Source organism: Cheilinus undulatus, linkage group 14 (assembly GCF_018320785.1).
Source record: "Cheilinus undulatus linkage group 14, ASM1832078v1, whole genome shotgun sequence".
Taxonomy (NCBI): Eukaryota; Metazoa; Chordata; class Actinopteri; order Labriformes; family Labridae; genus Cheilinus; species Cheilinus undulatus.
Window position 1 is genome coordinate 47,545,000 of NC_054878.1, and position 22,974 is coordinate 47,567,973.

A 22,974-nucleotide genomic window follows, 5' to 3' on the forward strand; every position below is an offset into this window, starting at 1 on the left:
TAAACAGAGGCGTTTTGTGTACTTGTTGTTTTCCTCTGTGCTGCCAAATGTCCCATTAACATGTCTCCATTGAGGTGGGCCTCCACATGCCTTTACCGTGTCGTATGGCGTCCCGGCTGAGCAAACTGATCCGTGTAAACAGTTTACCTCCACCAGAGAGGAGCTCTGAGTCATCGCTTCATTTCACTGAGACCTTACACCGTGATGAGGAAGAACAGTGGAGCTCTGATGACAGATCGCACTCTGAGGTTTTCCTTGTCAACAAAATAGTCTCTCTGCTCTGCAAACATCCTCAGAAATGTGAGGTTTGGGGCGCTGGTAGCCCAAACACCCCATACATGAAGGCTGCTGTCCTTAAAGCAGACGACCCGGGTGCAGATTCAACCTTACGACCCTCTACTGATCTATCCCTACTGTAAAGGCACCATAATAAATCTTAAAAACACTTCAAGTGTTCCTGGAAATATAAATGCAGGAGAAAGCCACCAGTTTACCTAGTTTACATCGACGTCCAAAAGTTTATGGTCATCGTGTGTTCAAGAATAGAAGAAAATCCCTGCAGCAGGTGCAGCATCTGAAACCAGAGGAGCGGTGGCGGTAATAGCAGCCCTTGGTTTTGGGAGAAGCAGCCAAGTATGAGTGTTATGCACTTGTTTCCACATGATTTTGGCCTTGTTCATGACTAAAATGTTGTGATAAAAGGACCAAATCTTTAGCCTAAAGCCCCATAGGTACTTTGAGGCTTTCAGAGACATGTTTACAGTGTGGTTCGTCCAACCACAGCAGTGAAAGATGCCTTTAAAAATAGTGATTTCTATGCACATATCACATGGAAGCAATGTAAACAAAGTCAAATATAACCCAGCAGATAAATTGAAGAGTGTTGGTCTTCGGTTTGCTGTGGGGGGATATTTATGGCTACGCGATGAGGCACTCTGATTTACGCCTCAGCCTGGATTAAACCTCAGACAGCTGTGGGCCGTGGTCGACACACGAGTCGTGCCGTGGATAAGTGGTTAGGGTTGGTATGTTGGCAGCAGGCTGTCTGAAAGCTCATCCAGTCATGAGAAGGTCAAAGATTTGACCTGAGAATCGACAAATGTCTCTAAAAATGTCCAGGATGAAATGTGGAGTATGTCTGGAGTAAAAGTGACTCGTAAATTCACACTGATGCTCAGCATTTCTTCTCTGACAGGAAAAACTTCCTGCTTGGGATGTTCCTAGAGACTATCTGGTTTAGCAGAAATTTAGCCAGACAAGCTATCTTGTCATGACTGAATCACTCTGTAAACGCTGATATCGTGAACACTGCTCCTTCACATCAGAAAGATCCAGAATATTCAGGTTTCTGATCAGGATGTCTCCTGGTCCCTTTTCTTTGGAGGTCTTTCTGGATGTCCAGATGGTACGAGACCTAAAAGACCCAGGACTTGCTGGACAGATTTTTTGTCTCTTCTCGGAGTTGGAAAATGTTGCTGAGGAGAGAGATACCTGGGTAAATTTAACCCTTCTAACCTAGCCCTAACCAGATTCTCTAGATCAGTGGTTCTCAACCTTGGGGTCAGGACCCCCTTTGGGATCACGAGACGCTGAGTGGGGGTCTCCAGATGCCCTAGAAAAATGTTTTAATGACACTGTTGCCACTTCACACTAATTTTGTTGGATTTTTAGCACTTTTCATCATTTTTTTCCCCACCAATTTGAACACATTTTTTCCCAACCCTCCTCCACCCCAGCTTCTCCTTCATTCCCAACCCTCCTCCACCCCAGCTTCTCCTCTATACCCTACCCTCCTCCACACTGGCTTCTCCTCTATTACCAACCCTCCTCCACCCCAGCTTCTCCTCTATTCCCTACCCTCCCCCACCCCAGCTTCTCCTCTATTCCCTACCCTCCCCCACCCCAGCTTCTCCTCTATTCCCAACCCTCCTCCACCCCAGCTTCTCCTCTATTCCCTACCCTCCTCCACCCCAGCTTCTCCTCTATTCCCTACCCTCCTCCACCCCAGCTTCTCCTCTATTCCCTACCCTCCCCCACCCCAGCTTCTCCTCTATTCCCTACCCTCCCCCACCCCAGCTTCTCCTCTATTCCCAACCCTCCTCCACCCCTGCTTCTCCTATAGTCCCAACCCTCCTCCACCCCAGCTTCTCCTCTATTCCCTACCCTCCTCCACCCCAGCTTCTCCTCTATTCCCAACCCTCCTCCACTCCAGCTTCTCCTCTATTCCCAACCCTCCCCCACCCCAGCTTCTCCTCTATTCCCTACCCTCCTCCACCCCAGCTTCTCCTCTATTCCCTACCCTCCTCCACCCCAGCTTCTCCTTCATTCCCAACCCTCCTCCACTCCAGCTTCTCCTCTATTCCCAACCCACCCCCACCCCAGCTTCTCCTCTATTCCCAACCCTCCTCCACACTGGCTTCTCCTCTATTCCCAACCCTCCTCCACCCCAGCTTCTCCTCTATTCTCAACCCTCCCCCACCCCAGCTCCTCCTTCATTCCCAGCCCTCCTCTAGCCTGCTCCGCTCTGTGTTCAATAAAGTGGCCCCAACATCCTTATATATTTCTGTATGTGGCCCTCAGTTTGTTTGGACACCCCTGCTCAACTCTGCCTTAAACTTTGCTCGTTTGATTTTCCTTTGTGCAGCCCACATCATCCGCCTCCTTTTTACGAGTTAGACCCCATGGAGCATGTGCAGCTGTTTAGGGAAATTCAAAGGGGTATTTTTAGGGTCGACTCTCTTGTGTCTAGAGCCCAACAAGGGGAAACTCCAGGGCTATCACTTTATGATCCATCAGCAATCCCACGGATGCCTGAACGTGGACTTGACTTCACAGCTGCAGCTCTCACACTTCTCCACAACAACCCTCCATGTAATCAAACTGCTGCTAGCTGTTTGCCGTGCTAGCATCCAACGCCTCCACAGATGCTAACTAAAGAGGTCACGAGCGATAAATCCCTCAGACCAAAACAACAGAGCAACAACTAAACACTCAGCAGGTCATGTTTCATTGCATTTGTTCAGATCATGTAATCATATCAGAGTGTAAATATAGATCATGTTGGCATCTCTGGACTCTCGGTGTGGTCATTATTTCAGCTCTTTGACAACATGAGCCGCACCACTGCACCAGTTCCCTGTTCACTATCTCATTATTAAACATGCCTGAGATCAGACGCTCCTGAAGAGTGAGTTAATGTTTCTGTGATTAAATAAGTAAAGCTTTTACATGGCTCACCAGCCTGTCCCGCATAAAGCCAACTCATCCTGTGGAGGCCATGTTGAACATCTGATTCTGAAGGGACGGCAGATGAGGTTAAAACATTTACAGTTTAAAACAATTTCACTCAGTGGACAATAGCCAGTTAGATGTTATGTGGGTTAAATATGTGAGTTACAGGTACAAGATGTCAAACTTTTGCACAGAAATGTCTATATTTAAAAAAAGTAACACTCCTGAGGCTGAATTCAGGTGTAGATGTGGCAAGCAAGGAGGACTGACACAACCCTTGTCATGCTCTGGATGTCCTTGCATATTGCCGGGGGCATGGGAAAATAATCTGTTAAAGGTCACAAGTTTGACCCCTTTAAGACAAGTTTATGTTGTTCTCAGAGGTCTCCAAAACATGCCTGTGAGGTTTGTTGGTGAAAAAACACTCCAGTATTTGATTTTAGCATGTCTAAGAACCCCTCTGTTTCAGCCCCGCTCAGAATGAGCTGTCTGACTCCGCCCATGACTCCGCCCCTCTCAGGAAATGGATGTGGCTCTCCTGAGCCTCCTCTCAGCTGCCATCTAAGAGGAGGTTTAGTTGAGAAGGGCAGAACTTTCTTCCAAGTTGGAAGGGCCAACTGAACCTGGGGGTGGGGCTAACTCCCCACATGACATCATGAGGGGAAAAGGTGAGAACAGCTTGTTTCAGCACATATTTTCTGAAAGGTGGAGAAGGTGGGGTTCTGGTATTGTGGACAGGCGGGGGCACATACTTTTGTTAAAAGAGCCTGAAAAGGTGATTTTTGCACAATATGTGACCTTAAAAAAATAAAGTCCACACCTTTAAGGCAGAGTAAGGGATGGATGTGACAGCCTAAGGTACTATCCAGATGTGTAGTAGAGTCCCTGGTCATGTTGTCCCAGGTGTAGGAGTACATGAATGCCCCCTGGTCCCGGTTGATGATGGCTTTTTTTCTTGGTCTCTCCTCCAGAGACCATCAGGCGGAAAGGGGTGTGGTCAGCCTGACAGACCTGTCAGGCTGACCACCCCTGGTAGGGGCATATAAGGACACGTCACAGAGGTTTCCTAGTTGTGTTTCTTACCATTTTGCAACTCAGCCCGACTGTGCAGTTGTGTCGCGCTGAACGTGGCATCAGTGCAGACCCTCTGCAGATTATTTGAATCAGTTCTTTATAGTGTGTTGATTAGTGAATAAAGCCAAAGAGAAAATGTTAGCTTTAGAGTGATTATTTAAATGGGTGCTGCACAGAAACATCTGGAGAGCGCTTACTCTTGTTAAACATTGCCATGCATAAATACATATGCAGGAGTGCATGTACAAAATGACTCATGGATCCCTGGTGAACATGGTGTTAATTCTTTACAGGAGTTCATGTTTAGTAGCTTCCTCTTTGTCAGTAAACCTTTAAATAACTAAGCAGCATAAAATTATTTGTTCTGACTTTACCTTAGAAGTTACAAGAATTTTGTATCCTGTTCTGATAAAAAAAGACTGCTTTTATTTTAAGAGTAAACATATTTGTTCTTAAAACTGGTTGGTTAAAAGTCACAACTGGCAATGGATAGAAAAATCAATAGATCAGTCAACTGAAGTGTAAAGAAGTGAAATGTTTGGTATCAGAAGGGTCCGATGACTTGTCCACTGAGCTGTTTGTGAGTTTTTAAGTGAGACATTCAAGGTCACATTTCCCTCCTTTCTCCACCTTCAAGAAAATATTAGTTATATTACTTTATTTTTAATTGTTTGATTTTTTCCTTGTTTTGTCAACTTGTGGCATTAACAAAAATACAAAATACTCAATAATTGTCATATCTTTTAACCCTTTAATTGCCATGTTTGTAATGTAAACAAACAACATTTTTTGATGAAAAAAAAACACAAATTAATTTTTTTCAAGCTGCTACACTGAAAGTGAACAACTGATTAATGGATGATTGCAGCCTGGCATAAGTCATTGGTTAAAATGCATTATTAGTTTTTTGTGAGGTCAATTATTCTAAAATACTCGTGTTTTTCACCCTTCTGTGCAAAAAATATTTTTGCATGATGTGTTAGCGTATATTAAAAAAATTCTGCTCAAAGGTAGGAGTTTGAAGGATGTTTAGCTCAGATCAGGTTTAGTTATTCTTATAAATGCTCTCCTAGTGTGGTTTATAGGCTGTCTGATGACTTAAAATCCTCCGTGCAGAGATTTAATGACCTTTAACATGATGGCAGCCGTCTGAAATTTGCCAACCCAACTTTTCAGATCTTTTAACTCTGTGTTTTTTTAGTTGGCATTGTGAAAACAGCATGTAGATGTAAAAATGCCTATATAAGGGAACGATCGGCTCCATGAGGAGGTTTAAAGAGCTCTGGCCTCTTGTTGTAACTCACCATAAGGGGAAAAGTAATGCAGGCGGTCATCTGTGCTGCAGGAGGACTTTAGAGAGGCAGGAACTGCACAGCGAGCCAAAACAAATACTCTCCTGTCTGTTTAATACTATTGGATCATAAGTTTTAAGAGCTCAAGTACTGATCCAGTCTTCAATCTCTTCATTACCAGAGTGCCTCTGAGCTTGTGCCTCACTGGTTTGGTGTCCTTTTTCCTCCTTTGACATCAGACCTGCAGGAGAATCACAACAGAGCCTCTGCAGCTCTTTCTCTCTGCAGCTAAATCATCTGCACAGAACTGCAGTCTTCAAGAAACTTCATAACAGTCAAAACTAACAAAGTTGTCAAGATTTATCTGTTAGCTGCATGCATTAGTGTTCCTGCATCACTGAATCATTGTGGCATTCCTGTATGCACCAGAAAACCTCTCCACACTGCAGGCAGAAACACAGCAAACAGTGCTGGACTAGTATCAGTCTATCAGGGACCCCTGCTTGAAATAGTGTGACACTTACAGTTGGAGCTTAAATGCCACTACAGGCTCGCGTTACCATCTTTAGCACGTCACAGCGATATCAGAAATAGAACAATTATAATCAGCGACAGCAGCGATGGCAGCACGTGAACGCACCACATCATTAAAAGTGTTTCTATATTAAGATTTAAGATGGGACATGTTGAACATGAATACCACTGACAGGCCAATGTGACTTTGTCCTCAGCGACCTCTGACTTTATGATAAAAATCTGTGTTGCCTTACATGTTATGATATCTCTCTTTGCATGTTTTGACAGCTTCGTAGATGTTTGTAATCCCAGGATAACTCTGCTAGAGATAAAGTGAGGCATTAGCGGATTCCTGGGCTGATTTTTGACTGGTTTAGTGAAGAATAAAGGTTCCTTAACACTGATGTGCTGCAGAAAACCTCCATCCTTTTGTGCCTGCTGTCCACCTTACACAGAGGTTTTAAGTCTTTACAGTCAAGAGAGCAGCAGGAGACACAGAGAACAGAATTAAACATGCAGCAAAGTTTAATGTGCACATCGCAAGTCCAAAAAAGATGGGACATTGTATAATTCTTAATAACTTCGAACTGAATAACTACAAATCCTTTTCAGCCAATATTCAACTGAACACAACACAAAGACAAAATATTGACCTGCACTGCTTTCTGGAAATACACACATTCTGAATTTGAAGCCTGCCTACTCCAAAAAAGTTGGGACAGGAGCAACTTTTCTTCTACTTTAAGCGTCTTGGGACTGGAGACACAGACTGCTGCAGGAGAGTGAAATTCTTTCACATTCTTGCTTGATGTATCAGCTTTAGGATTAAGTCTGGACTGCCTGAGGCCAGTCTAGGCCTGCCCTCTTCCTGTGAAGCCATGCTGTTGTAACCTGTCCCATAACCCATGATGTGTCTTTGCATTGTCTCGTTGAAATAAGAAAAACCTTTATGTATGTGCCTCTCAGTATTAATGGAGCCTCCACAGATGTACTAGTGACCCATGCCATGGCCACTAATATACCTACACACCGTCACAGATGCTGCTTTGTGAACATTGATAATAATATGGATGGATCTTTTCCTCTTTATCCTGTTATTTGTCTTAAGCTAAGAGCACTCTATCCTCCCCCGTGTAAAAACACGCTTTTATTTTGACAGAAAGTGAGGAACTTCTGGTAGCTCAAAAGTCACAACTACAAAGAACAAATTCAAATGATGGAGAAATTAAGGAAAAAATTAAATTACAAGTGACCTAACTTGTCTTATGATTTTCTGTGAGTTTTTTTTTCTTTTTTTTTGTAAAATGAGACATTAAGGAGCAGTAATGGACTAGAAAAATGCAAAAAAATTAGTAAAAGTTGCAAAAAAGTGTCAAAAATGGGCAAAAAGGTTGAAAAAAGTATTTAATGGCAAAAATTAGCTTAAATGGGTGAAAATGGGGTTAAAAACTGGTGATAAAGGGCAAATATGGGATAAAAGTGGCATAAAAGTGTCAAAATGGGCAAAAATTTGGAAAAAGTGGTATTTAATGGAAATCGGTAGCTTTAATGGGAAAAATGGGATAAAGTGGCAAAAATGGGAAAAAAATAGAAAAAAGTGATATTTAATGACAAAAGCTAGCTTAAATGGATGAAAATGAGGAGAAAAACTGGTGATACAGGGCAAATATGGGATAAAAGTGGAAAAAGGTGTCAAAAATGGGCAACAAAGTAGGAAAAAAGTGGTATTTAATGGCAAAAGATAGCTTAGATGTAGCCTAGATGGTGAAAGAGGGGAGAAAAAAATGGTGGAAAAGGGCAAAAATTGGATAAAAGTTGCAAAAAAATGAGTAAAAGTTGCAAAAAAGTGTCAAAATGGTCAACAAAGTAGGAAAAAACGTGGTGTATGATGGCAGTTGGCAGCTTTACTGGATGAAAAGTGGAAAAAAAAGTAGGATAAAGGTCAAAAATGTTTCCCTTTTTTAAGGTTTTCTGGGTGAATAATTTTTAAAATTAAGACCTAAAAGAGCCAGAAATAATCACAAAAGAGCCTCATGTGGCCCCAGAACCACACGTTGAGTATCACTGGCTTAACGAGTCCCATCATGACACTTTAACACTGATCCGTGTCAGCGTGGGGCCCTCCTTAGCCCGGAGTGACCTTAAGAGTCCAGATCCTCTCCCAGGCCACGTCAGTCATCAGGGAGAAATCCGTGGGCTGAGACAACGCAGGTTTTTATCCCCGTGGCGGTTTGTGTAAGAGCTCTAATCAGCAGTGACCGGTCCAGAAGGCTGACATCACTCCTAACACGCAGCCGAGCAGCAGCCAGCTCTCACATGCCTTTCAAATGGAACCAGCATGAAATCATTTCCCTCATAAACTCTGGTGTAAAGAGGGAGAGAGGGAGGGGAAACAGGGTTAGACCGCTGCTCCTTTTCTACGTCATTTTACATTTTTACAAGCCATTTAGCTCCTGAGTGCTGCTGAGCCTCCTGTGGTTGGTGGTTGGTTGACCAGCGAATTATCCGGTCACTGACTGGAGGAATGACTCATGAGAGAAGAATAAGGCCGGGCCGTCCCATAAGTGACCTCAGAGGAGATTTACCATCACTGACCACCACGACGATCGATGGAAGAAGTTCATGATGGATGCAGGAAATCTGAGCAGAAACGTGACAGAGAGCTGCTCCAGTGGAGCTCCTTTACACTCTCAGTGGGTCATTAAACAGAGAGAATGTCCCATGATAACTGCATGGAGAAACCAAACAAACAAAAGTTTAGCAGCAGTCTGCACTGACGTCATGCATTTTAGGAAGAGCTTGGGTAGCTCTTAAACCTCGGCTCATACTTTTATGCTTCCACTACTAACCAGGGCTGGAGCTGGGTTACCATCCCTCCATCTGTAGGAGCCACTTTTATGAACCCGATATCTCAAGAAAGCTTGGGGGGATTTTCTTCAAACTTTGCTCAAATGTCTGCTCTGCTTCAAGGATGAAGTGGTTTTATTTTGGAGGCCAGAGGGGTGGGCCATCATGTCTTATATTCAGTCCTTACATGTGAACTACGAAGAATGCTTTGGGGGGCCTTCCTCTGAAGCCTGGTAGATTTTTACCTGATTCTGAGGATGTGGCGGGCTGCGTGACAGTGCAGGGGTTAGCGCCGCTGCCTCTCAGAGCGTCTCTGTGCAGAGTTTGCTTGTGGTACTCTGGCTTTCTCCCACCACCAAAAACATGCTCATCGGGTTAATTGGTGACTTTAAATTGCCCGTAGGTGTGAGTGTGAGCGTGCCTGGTTGTCTGTCCCTATAATGTCAGCCCTGTGATTGACTGTTGACCAGTCCAATTACAGCTGGGATAGGCTCTAGAACAGTGTTTCTCAACCCTGCTCAACCAAAGAGCCAAATTGTTGAAAATACCTTTGCGAGAGCCTCAATCTAAGCGGCGAAAAGGGACAAAAAGGGTTAAAGTGGCAACAAAAATAAGTTAAAGGTAACAGAAATAGTCAACAAGCTGCAAAAAAGTGGCAAAAATGAGTGAAAAAAGTGGCAAAATTGGCATAAGATGGCAACAATTTGGTGAAAAGTGGCAAAAATGGGTAGAAAATTACTTAAAATTAGGTACAGGTGGCAAACATAGCTTAAATTAGTGAAAGGTTACGAAAATGGACAAAAGTGACAAAAATGGGCAAAAAGTTGCAAAAATTTGTTAAAATAAAATGGCAAAAACCTGGTGAAAGGTGGAAAAAACGGATGAGAAGTGACAAAAAAGGATTTACAGGTGGCAAAATGGTCAAAAAGCAGCAAACACATAGTAAAGTTATATGAGAAATGACTGAACTGGAAAAAAAGCAGCAAATGTGGCAAAATTGGAAAAAATGGGCAAAAAAGTAGGAAAAAAGTGGTATTTAATGACAAAAGATAGCTTAAATGGGTGAAAAACTGGGGAAGAAGGGCAAATATGGGATAAAAATTGGCAAAAAATGGTTAAAAGTTGCAAAAAAAGTGTCATAATGGGTGGAAAAGTTGGAAAAGTGGTATTTAATGGCAAAAGATAGCTTAAATTGGTGAAAATGGGGAGAAAACACAGTGAAAAGGGGCAAAATTGGAAAAGAACAGGAAAAACATGGGTAAAAAGTGGCTGAAAGGGGAGAAAGTGGTGAAAATTGGGTGAGAAGTGACAAAAAAATGAGTTACAGGTGGCAAAAATAGTCCAAAAAATGGGTGAAAAGGGGCAAAATTGGCACAAAAAAGGCAAAACAATTGGTGAAAAGTAGCAAAAACTGGTGAGAAATGCTAAAAATATGAGTTTCAAGTGGCAAAAATGGTCAAAAAGTGGCAAAAATTTGTGAAAAGGGTCAAAATTGGCATAAAATGGCAAAAATACTGAGTGAAAAGTGGCAGAAATGGGAAGAAAGCGGCAAAAAAAAAAATGGAAATAAGGGGCAAACTTTCCAAATAAGGGCAATGGAAATATACAGAGAAAAAATATGACAGACGATTAAGTTTGACAATTAAAGCCGGCTGTACAAGTGTGGGAAACAAACTCAGCAATGTTACCTACAATAGATCATTCCTGGGGTCAAAGTTTTCCTTTTTTAAGGTTTTCTGGAGGAATAATATTTCAAATTTAGACATAAAAGAGCCACATGTGGCTCTAGAGCCTCACGTTGAGTAACACTGCTCTAGAAGTTTGCTAACCCCCGTCTGTTCACATCCCTCTCCCTCCTGGCTCTCTATGGGGGTCCACAGTAGACCTTTAATGACACATCACAAGTCGAGCATCAAGTCTCCCCCACATGTATTCATCATGATGTTATCAGTTGTTTGATATTCCATCTTCGGAGCAGAAATGTTCCCTCCATGGTCCGTGTTGTGCTGTCATGGGAACAGCAGTCAGTGTTATGAAACCAAACAAGAAGGCAGACGGTGATTGAACGCCCCCCCGAGCAGATAACTGAGCTGAATTAGCAGAATGATCTCACGTCTTATCAGCTGGCCTTGAGCTGCCACTGGAAGACAGTGTTACTAACCAGAGCGGCCGATTTAAAAGGCAACCCCACTCAAAGAACCTCCCATTTATGATGGAGGACAACGGCTGAATACCAGAGCGGAGAGCAGTTTCATTAGACAGTCTTGGATCATTTTAGCCTGGTTGTTGGTGATCTTATTCAGACATTTGTGGACATTTTAAAACCCAGTGAATGAGAACTATATTCATCAGAGGTACTGAGGCAAGACTGTGAACAGCAACATAGCTACACCTGCAAAAACTCATCATCAGTCCATTTTATTTCTAGTCAGATACACCTCTGAACACTTACTTTAGACCTCATTCACCTGACTAATCTGGATAAACATCTCATTTTACATATTTGAAATAATTCCAGACTTGCAAGAAGTTGGCTGAACTAATCAGTTAAGATTTGAGATTTTGGCATTTTGGGTTGGAGACACCTTGTTTTTATCCGTCAGATTTATTAAAAAGGAAACTAAAATCAAAGAGAGAATGCTCTTTAACTGATCAACCTTTTCATGGTTTTTTAAATTGATTTCTATGGTCTTGGTCTTGTCTCTGGTCTTGGGCAGTCTTGTCTGGAACAGTGTGACCTCAGAGCATGGCTCAACAAACAAAATGATAATTGAGCCTCTCTGTGACACTGAAGGTCCTTAAATTAAATCTCTAATAAAAGGAAACATCTTTGTATTCAGACTGATTGAAAATGTTTGAACATCCTTCTCTCTTCTGCTGCACACGGGGAAAAAAGGTTCAAAAGAGCTCGCAATGAAAACAGTCAAAGGGGAAAAAAGCTATTAATGGAGAGAAGAGCCCCATGGGATCTACAGGGCAAAGCATGCTGGGTAAGATAACACAGGAGGGTGGAGCAGGTCAGAGAGTGGCTGTGTTTATTGTCAGGGTTTAACGTAGATCACACAGTGGACAGTTTCCATATTTATGAAGAAGAGCAGGCAGACAGAAGTCACAGTTAGGAGCAGTCTGCTTTATTATCATGAGAATAAAAACGGTGACGGGACAAGGCTGAATTCTACATGATAGATCTTTAACTGGACCACTGCTGCAGAAGTCATATATCTGTGTAACATTTATTTTTTCACACCCACACAAAAACACTGGAACCAAATCACAACAATTCCTGAATAATTGAGATCCTCCTAGTTCAGTGGTTCTCAACCATGGGGTCGGGACCACCCTGGGGGTCACGAGACACTGAGAGGGGGTCCCCGGATTCCCTAAAAAAAACTAAGAATATTTTTAGAATTACACTGTTGCCACTTACACCAATTTTAACCCAATTTCATAATTTTTCCCATCAGTTTTTATAGATTTTTGCCATTTAACACCTATTTTTGCCATTTTAAACTCTTTCCACCACTTCTTTTGCTTGTTTTTGCCACTTACACCTAATGTTGCCTCTGTTGACCCATTATTGCCACTATTAACCCTTTTTTTACTTCCAGTGTTTCCCATTTTACCCCACACTCATTATCTGATATGTCAATATTTGCTAGTTTAACCAGTCTGCCCATATCTGCCTAGTTTCACTTTCTCAGTTAACACTTTTTGTCAGTTTATATCAATTATTAAGATCCATTTTTTCACCAAATTTTCACACATTTTTGCCATTTTAAAGAAATTAAAACCACTTTTTAACTCCTCTTGTCACTTTTTATGCCCATTTTTTTCCACTTAAACCAGTTTTTGCCACAGATTTTTCTTTGATGCCATTTTTATGTAATTGTTGCCACTTCTAACCCATTTCTGCTACTTTTATAATCAAATTTCACCACTTTTCCCACTTTTTTGCCATTTTCAACCCATTTCATTTATGTGTATAAATATTTCTCCTTCATTTCTCCCAACCCTCCTCCACCCCAGCTGCTCCTTCGCTCCCAACCCTCCTCCACCCCAGCTTCTCCTTCACTCACAACCCTCCTCCACTCCAGCTGCTCCTTAGCTCCCAACCCTCCTCCACCCCAGCTCCTCCTTCATTCCCAACCCTCCTCCACCCCAGCTCCTCCTTTATTCCAAACCCTCCTCCACCCCAGCTACTCCTTTATTCCCAACCCTCCTCCACCCCAGCTACTCCTTCATTCCAACCCTCCTCCACCCAACTACTCCTTCATTCCCTACCCTCCTCCACCCCAGCTACTCCTTTATTCCCAACCCTCCTCCACCCCAGCTCCTCCTTCATTCCCAACCCTCCTCCACCCCAGCTACTCCTTTATTCCCAACCCTCCTCCACCCCAGCTCCTCCTTCATTCCCAACCCTCCTCCACCCCAGCTCCTCCTTCATTCCAACCCTCCTCCACCCCAGCTACTCCTTTATTCCCAACCCTCCTCCACCCCAGCTCCTTCTTTATTCCCAACCCTCCTCCACCCCACCCACCAAATTTCCCCCAGTTTGCCAATTTAAAGAAATTACAGCCACTTTTGAACTCCCCTTATCAATATTTATGCCATTTTCTCCACTTTAACCAGTTTTGCCCCAGATTTTTCTTTGTTGCCATTTTTGTGTAATTGTTGCCACTTTGCCAGTTTTAAAATCCAATTCCGCCATTTTTTCCAACTTTTCTTTGCCATCATTAACCTATGTTAGCCATTTTTATCCCATTTTAATCCTTTTGTTTTTCAACAGAAGGGATTTACATTTTTAAGAAGGCTATCTACTTGGGCTGAACGATTTTTGAAAATAATCTAATCACGATTTTTTTCCCCAATATGGCAATTGCAATTTGGTATGCGATTATTCCTTGACTTTCTTTCATTCCTAAAGAAGGGCTGAACAATTCTTTAAAAGTGTCTAATTCTGTTGATTTTGACTCGTATTGAAAATTAGATATGAATTGTTGCATTGAATGGTTTTTGTCATTTTTATATTTGATAAGAAAAATTTACAAAAACAAAGAAAGAAGGATTTTGCGGACTATTTAAAATAAAAAAGGCACTAAATTATTGCATGATATGTCATGCATAACATCTCTGCTGCAAAGAAAGAGTTTAAAACTGGGATTGTGACCAAATTTCAGTTCAAAGAAAAATTGCACCTCTTGGGGTTTTAAAAATTGCAGGAGGCCATATTGCAGTTTAATCCTTTTTTCAATTAATTGCCCAGCTCTACTTTTTACTACACAAAAGATTAAAAAATATTTTGTTTCTTTGATAAGAGTTTGGCTGGGCACCAGAAAGCTCCCCCACTTATGGGTGACCTTGTCTCCACATGACTATCCTTGAATGTGCATGGCTGTGCTCAACCACCTTCAGGTCCAGTAGGGGTCCCCGGTCTCTGGTACCTTTATTTTGGGGGTCGTGGGCTGAAAAGGTCGAGAACTCCGTCCTGAACCAAAGTGAAATCATTCCTCTTACAGAGGTCACTCACTAACACCCCAGTGATTTATTCTAGCTGGGAAAAGAAGAACTTGGGATGGTTGGACATGTGATGTGGACAATTAAATGTAAAAAAGATTTTCAGTGAATAAAAGCAAAAGTTCAACTTTGTTTCTGCAGTTTGTGGACGCCAAGAGGATGGCCACAGTCTGCCTCATGGGAACATCCATGTCTGTCACTACAGTGTCTCTCAGATTTCTGTGTAAAGTCATTATCCTCCACCCACAGAGAGTCTGTTTTCTTATCACTAAGAGCAGTCGTCCCCTGAGGGCCCAGCTTAAGCACTCTCTGGTAAAGGATCTATTAAATTAATGTCCTCTAATGTTCAGCTTCCTGTAACGAAAGCATTTACAGTGCTGAGACTGAATGGAGTCATAACTCTCTGATTCAGCCACAGCCGCTCCATTCATGAGTCAGGATGATCAGAGGGTGGGGCGTCATTCCAGGAACCTCAGTCTGAAAGCGACTAACTTTATTACATCAGCTTTATGGATTTAGTCATTCAGCTACGCTGTTTTTCTTTAGCTGATGCTCCTTTGTTGCCTCCTACCTCTTTATGTGTCTTGTTCTTAGCTTTAATTTATTTAGAGTAAGAAATCAATCAGAGTCGTGGGTTGTACAGATTTTAAGCCATCTGAAGCAGTTTAAAGGTCACATATTTGATCCCTTTAAGACAAGTTTATATCAGTCTCAGAGGTCCCTCAAACATGCCTGTGAAGTTTGATGCTGAAAAAACACTCCAGTATTGGATTTCTGCATGTCTAAACCCCCTCTGTTTCTGCCCTGCTCAGAACGAGCTGTTTCTGTGTCTGTAGCTTTAAATGTTGCTGATCTGACTCCACCCCTGGCCCCGCCCCTCTCAGGAAATTGCTTAATGGTAGTGGTGTAAAGATAATCTGATATGGATCGGTTAACTAATCTTAGCAGATCTAAGCAGCGGCCTGAGTGCATCAGTCCGCGGAGCCCTGGATCAGTAAAAATGCAACAGGACCCGGTCTTTGGACCGGTTTTAACATTAGAGATCAGTTCATGAGGCTCTGCCGCTAGTCTTCATAGCCCGTTCCACCATGATCCTGCTCAGCGTTTGTAATCTCGACTGATCCACGTTGACCTTTTACCTTTAAACGAAAGTTCCATTCGCCGTAGTTGCTTGCTAGGTAGCTGGATGTGTTTCACCAGTTGTCGCCTAAACGTCTTTCAGTTCTGCACCTCAGGAAAAAGTCATGGCGACTTTATATGAAGGAGGGATAACTTTGGAAATGTCTGCCCATGTGTACACTTTGGAGAAAAGCGATTAAGAACTAGGGCACCTCTTAAATGTCACCTGCTGAGACGGCAGAGCTAAAGTTTAGCTTAGATGCTAAAGCTAAACGCAGAACAAACAGACCTGAACATGAACACTTTTCTGTGGTTTTTTTTTTTGTGTTATTTCGATTCTATAATCAGTTTGTACTGGATCAAATTGGATCGGACCAAATCGTTCTGTATTTTAATGAATCGTCAGTGAATCGAATCGTAATCAAGATCCGAATCAAATCTATATAAGGACATCTACAGTCTCTATAAGGATGTCTACAGTCTCTATAAGGACATCTACAGTCTCTATAAGGATGTCTACAGTCTCTATAAGGACGTCTACAGTCTCTATAAGGACGTCTACAGTCTCTATAAGGACGTCTACAGTCTCTATAAGGACGTCTACAGTCTCTATAAGGACGTCTACAGTCTCTATAAGGACGTCTACAGTCTCTATAAGGACGTCTACAGTCTCTATGAGGATGTCTACAGTCTCTATAAGGATGTCTACAGTGTCTATGAGGATGTCTACAGTCTCTATAAGGATGTCTACAGTCTCTATAAGGATGTCTACAGTCTCTATAAGGACGTCTACAGTCTCTATAAGGACGTCTACAGTCTCTATAAGGACGTCTACAGTCTCTATAAGGATGTCTACAGTCTCTATAAGGACGTCTACAGTCTCTATGAGGATGTCTACAGTCTCTATAAGGATGTCTACAGTGTCTATGAGGATGTCTACAGTCTCTATAAGGATGTCTACACACTCTATGAGGATGTCTACAGTCTCTATGAGGATGTCTACAGTCTCTATAAGGATGTCTACAGTCTCTATGAGGATGTCTACAGTCTCTATAAGGATGTCTACACACTCTATGAGGATGTCTACAGTCTCTATGAGGATGTCTACAGTCTCTATAAGGACGTCTACAGTCTCTAAGGACATCTACAGTCTCTATAAGGACATCTACAGTCTCTATAAGGACGTCTACAGTCTCTATAAGGACGTCTACAGTCTCTATAAGGACATCTACAGTTTCTATAAGGATGTCTACAGTCTCTATAAGGACGTCTACAGTCTCTATAAGGACATCTACAGTTTCTATAAGGATGTCTACAGTCTCTATAAGGACGTCTACAGTCTCTATGAGGACGTCTACAGTCTCTATAAGGACGTCTACAGTCTCTATAAGGACGTCTACAGTCTCTATGAGGATGTCTACAGTCTCTATAAGGATGTCTACAGTCTCTATGAGGACGTCTACAGTCTCTTTAAGGACGTCTACAGTCTCTAAGGACATCTACAGTCTCTATAAGGACGTCTACAGTCTTTATAAGGACGTCTACAGTCTCAATGAGGGTGTCTACAGTCTCTATAAGGATGTCTACAGTCTCTATGAGGACGTCTACAGTCTCTATGAGGATGTCTACAGTCTCTATAAGGATGTCTACAGTCTCTATGAGGATGTCTACAGTCTCTATAAGGACGTCTACAGTCTCTAAGGACATCTACAGTCTCTATAAGGACGTCTACAGTCTTTATAAGGACGTCTACAGTCTCTATGAGGGTGTCTACAGTCTCTATAAGGATGTCTACAGTCTCTATGAGGACGTCTACAGTCTCTATAAGGACGTCTACAGTCTCTAAGGACATCTACAGTCTCTATAAGGACGTCTACAGTCTCTATAAGGATGTCTACAGTCTCTATGAGGATGTCTACAGTCTCTATAAGGATGTCTACAGTCTCTATGAGGACGTCTACAGTCTCTTTAAGGACGTCTACAGTCTCTATGAGGATGTCTACAGTCTCTATAAGGATGTCTACAGTCTCTATGAGGATGTCTACAGTCTCTATAAGGACGTCTACAGTCTCTAAGGACATCTACAGTCTCTATAAGGACGTCTACAGTCTTTATAAGGACGTCTACAGTCTCTATGAGGGTGTCTACAGTCTCTATGAGGATGTCTACAGTCTCTATAAGGATGTCTACAGTCTCTATAAGGATGTCTACAGTCTCTATGAGGATGTCTACAGTCTCTATAAGGACGTCTACAGTCTCTAAGGACATCTACAGTCTCTATAAGGACGTCTACAGTCTTTATAAGGACGTCTACAGTCTCTATGAGGGTGTCTACAGTCTCTATGAGGATGTCTACAGTCTCTATAAGGACGTCTACAGTCTCTATAAGGACGTCTACAGTCTTTATAGGGACGTCTACAGTCTCTATAAGGACGTCTACAGTCTCTATAAGGATGTCTACAGTCTCTATAAGGACGTCTACAGTCTCTATAAGGACGTCTACAGTCTCTAAGGACGTCTACAGTCTCTATAAGGACATCTACAGTCTTTATAAGGACATCTACAGTCTCTATGAGGATGTCTACAGTCTCTATAAGGATGTCTACAGTCTCTATAAGGACGTCTACAGTCTCTATAAGGACGTCTACAGTCTCTATGAGGATGTCTACAGTCTCTATAAGGATGTCTACAGTCTCTATAAGGACGTCTACAGTCTCTATGAGGACGTCTACAGTCTCTATGAGGATGTCTACAGTCTCTATAAGGATGTCTACAGTCTCTATAAGGACGTCTACAGTCTCTATAAGGACGTCTACAGTCTCTATAAGGATGTCTACAGTCTCTATAAGGACGTCTACAGTCTCTATGAGGATGTCTACAGTCTCTATGAGGACGTCTACAGTCTCTATGAGGACGTCTACAGTCTCTATGAGGATGTCTACAGTCTCTATAAGGATGTCTACAGTCTCTATAAGGACGTCTACAGTCTCTATAAGGACGTCTACAGTCTCTATAAGGACATCTACAGTCTCTATAAGGACGTCTACAGTCTCTATGAGGATGTCTACAGTCTCTATAAGGATGTCTACAGTCTCTAAGGACGTCTACAGTCTCTATAAGGACATCTACAGTCTTTATAAGGACGTCTACAGTCTCTATGAGGATGTCTACAGTCTCTATAAGGATGTCTACAGTCTCTATAAGGACGTCTACAGTCTCTATGAGGACGTCTACAGTCTCTATGAGGACGTCTACAGTCTCTATAAGGATGTCTACAGTCTCTATAAGGACGTCTACAGTCTCTATGAGGACGTCTACAGTCTCTATGAGGATGTCTACAGTCTCTATAAGGATGTCTACAGTCTCTATAAGGACGTCTACAGTCTCTATAAGGACGTCTACAGTCTCTATAAGGATGTCTACAGTCTCTATGAGGACGTCTACAGTCTCTATGAGGATGTCTACAGTCTCTATAAGGACGTCTACAGTCTCTATAAGGACGTCTACAGTCTCTATGAGGATGTCTACAGTCTCTATGAGGATGTCTACAGTCTCTATGAGGATGTCTACAGTCTCTATGAGGACGTCTACAGTCTCTATAAGGACGTCTACAGTCTCTATAAGGATGTCTACAGTCTCTATAAGGACGTCTACAGTCTCTATAAGGACCCTAACCCTTACCCTGAAATTTTAAACCTTTAATAGTGAGATCAGTCACCATCACCTGTTCTGCAGCCAGCCACAAGGGGGCGATTGAGATATTGAGCCCAGTGATACTCAGTGTGAGGCTCCAGAGCCACATGTGGCTCTTTACACCATTTTTTGCCACTTATTGCCCTTTTTCAGTTTGTTCTTCCCATTTTCACCCACTTAATTTAGATTTTTTCTTTACGTACCATATTTTTCCTAGTTTTTGCCCACACCTGCCACTCTTCACTGCTTTTTGCCCATTTTAGTCACTTTTCACTTATTTCACGTTTTTGTCATTTTGGACTGTTTTTGCTACCTGTTACTCATCTTTTTTGGTCACTTCTCACCCATTTTTGCTACTTTCTGACCCTTTTCCTACCCATTTACGCTCATTTTTGTTGCTTTTTGACCATTTTTGCCACCTTTAACTTAATATTATTGATACTTCAAGCTGTTTTTGCCACTTTTCACCACTTGGGTTGTGGCTCTTGCAAAGGTATTTTTCAACAATTTGGCTGTTTGGTTGAGTAACACCGTTTTAGCCTCATATTTCTGGAGCTCTGGTGATGTCTATCACTGAGTTTGATGCTAATATGCTGTGTTGTGATTGGCCAAAAACAAATTCAGGACACAGATTTTCTGTGAAGATTCCCAGGGGGGAAATTAACACTCTAAAAGAGCGATATGAGGAAACTGATGCAAAAAACTTCAATTATTAATCATGATAACAACAAGAAATACGTGTTTTCCATGCCAGATCACAGAAATACTCGAGTCCTTCTTGTCTGATAAGCTGCTAGTTTGAAGGTCTTATTTAAACTTCAGTAAGGAAACCTAAACAATGCCATGACATACTTTGCCCTCTCAAATTGTCTGGATTTAACAATCCTCTGGGGGCCAGATGGGAAGCCATGGGGAGCCTGATGTGGCCCCTGCGCCTCCAGTTGATGAACACTGCTATAGGGGCTTAGACGCACCCCTGCCTCACCCCAGAAAAGCAGCTGGAAGATGTTGGAGCCACCACACCTCATGGGACTCTCTGGACCAGAATACAGAGCACACATCAGCTGGATGATCATCAAAACTCTGGACTTCACATAAGTGCTGACATTTTCTGTTTGGTGCTTTAGAAAATTAGACCTCTGAAATAGAAGTGTAATACTGGCAGAGGATAACGGTGGTCCTTCCGCTCAGTAATGACCTGTACTTAATGAATGAGCCAGTTCAAAGAGATCCAGATCCTGTCTGAGCCGCCACCTTTTGTTGTGATTAATGGACAGAATAGAGAATAAAGGGATCCGTCCACGCAGCTCTGCCACAGGTACGTCACAGACTGAGGGCTCAGTTACATGGCTCTGCACGTTTCGTTCAACCTGTGAGATATTCTGAGGGCCATTTTAGATTTTCATTCATGTGAATAAGGAAGCATGATCTAAGTGAAAACATGTCAGTCATAGGTTGTTAAATAGGCGGATCTATTGAAGGGAAAATGGAACCGGCTCTTCATCTGAAACTGAGATCAATGATCCGGATCAGAGATGGGAACTTTGGTTATTAAGGAGGCCACATGAACTGATTCTCACTGCTATTTTACACATCCTCTAGAGCAGGGGTTCTTGGGGTCCTTCTTGGGGTTGGGACCCCCTTTGGGGTTGCAAGACACTGAGAGGGGGTTTCAAGATTCCCTAAAAACAACTAGGAATATTTCTAGAATTACACTGTTGCCACTTTATACCAATTTTGCCAAATTTTAACCAGTTTTCACTTATTTTTCCCTCAAATTTTAACACATTTTTATCATTAAACACCTGTTTTTGTCAGTTTTAAACCCTTTCCACCGATCTTTTCGGCCTGTTTTTGCCACTTCTAACACAATTCTTGCCACATAAGCCTAATATTACCTCTGTTGACCCATTATTGCCACTATTCACCCCATTTTACCAATTTTTATGCCCAATTTTTCCCATGTTAACCGCATTTCACTATCTGATATGCCCATTTTTGCCATTTTGAACAATTTCTGTCAATATCTGCCTATTTTTTATTTTCAGTTAGCACTATTTTGCCAGTTTATACTGATTTTTCTTCCCATTTCATCAGATTTCCACCCATTTTTTCCAATTTAAAGCCTTTTCAGCCACATTTTAATTCCCTTTTACCACTATTCATACCAATTTTTGACACTGTAACCCATTTTTGCCATTATTAACCCATTTTAATTCCTTTTTAAAAAACAAAATAGATTTGCATTTTAAGAAGACTTTTTACCACACAAATGATTTAAAAAAGAGATTTGTTCCATTTATCAGATTGGTTATTTTTTCAGGTTAAATATAAAATAAGGATATAGAAGCTTGATTTTGTTGACCTCCATGGGCCCCCAGTTTGGCTGGGCCCCAGAAAGCTCTACCATTTATCCCCCTTAAGGACAGCTTTCTCTCCACATGACTATTCTGAATTGTGTTCATCCACCTTCAGGTCCAGTAGGGGTCCCTGGTCTCTGGCACCTTTATTTTGGGGGTCGTGGGCTGAAAAGGTTGAGAACCCCTGCTCTAGAGTGGTAAAAGGGATTAATAATGGCAATAATGGCAATAACCACTCGACTACCGGCACGCCCGGCGAGATTTTTAAATGAACATATACGTTTTATGGCAGACATCCTTAAAGCCATTTTTAATGCAGCAGTTCAGGTTCACTTTATGGTAACTGGAACAAGTCCATTAGATTCTCTGACCTGAAAAAGGTAGAATTAGACACAAAAATCATTTGTCTATTTCTATTAGTAGCTGAGATATGGCGAAATTTGTCTTTTGCGGCAGCCATCTTGGACGCCATCTTGGATGCATCTTGGTTAAAGTCTAATATGCAACTGCCATGGACAAAATTACCTTCACTTGCAATTTTGGTGTCTAAAAACCTAGACTTGGACAATAATTGTGGGTTTTTTTCTTCAGTTTTTTTTAACCTATTACAATGGGGCTCAGTGTGATGTGTCGGCCATCTTGGAAAATGGTTACCATCTTAGATTTTTGCATGGCCAACTTTTTTTTTTTTTTTTTTTTTTTTTTAAGTAGGCTTTGAAGAGTACATGTACCAAATTTCATGCTTGAGTCACCATTTGAATGATTATTTCACTTATCCACTCCACTAGTCAACAGAGCCAATAAAAGTCAGACAGTGGCAAGATTTGGTTTAGAAGTGGCAAAAACAGGCAGATAAAAAGTGGTGGAAAGGGTTTAGAATTGACAAAAAATAGTTTAAGTTGCAAAAATGTGTTAAAATTGATCAAATTGGTGGGAAAAAGTGATGAAAATGGGTTAGAATTTGGAAAAATTGGTGTAAGTGGCAACAGTGTAATCTAAAAAGTAGGGCTGGGACTTTAACGCGTTAATTAAGAGTAATTAATTACAGAAAAAAATAACGCAATAAAAAAAACGCGTTTAATCTCAATTTATTTTTGCACTACAAACAGCGCGGGACGTTTCTCATTGCACGAGTTCCCGGTACACCCGTAATACTGATGCACAGGACACAACACGACAAACACCATGGAAACCAATGAGAAGTCGTTGCTGGGTTTGGTGGGCAGAAAATTTAGTTGTGAAACCTACTGGATGGACACCTGGATAAAAGCACAGTTGTGTGCAAATTGTGCAAGAAAAAATTTGCCAATCACCGGAGCTCTTCGAGC

At 41.9% G+C, this 22,974-nt stretch overlaps 1 protein-coding gene across 4 annotated transcripts in view; it reads right to left on the reverse strand.

The window, feature by feature from the left end:
- The window catches only part of LOC121521315 (filamin-A-interacting protein 1-like), a 60,831-nt gene that overhangs the window by 35,098 nt on the left and 2,759 nt on the right, over positions 1-22,974 (reverse strand). Inside the window, exon 2 of one of the 4 annotated variants that reach the window (XM_041805216.1) lies at positions 8,254-8,475. The exons of the other annotated variants lie outside the window; for them this stretch is intronic. The gene's annotated coding sequence lies outside the window, so the exon portion shown is untranslated. The remainder of the gene's footprint in view (positions 1-8,253; positions 8,476-22,974) is intronic. 4 annotated transcript variants of the gene reach the window in all.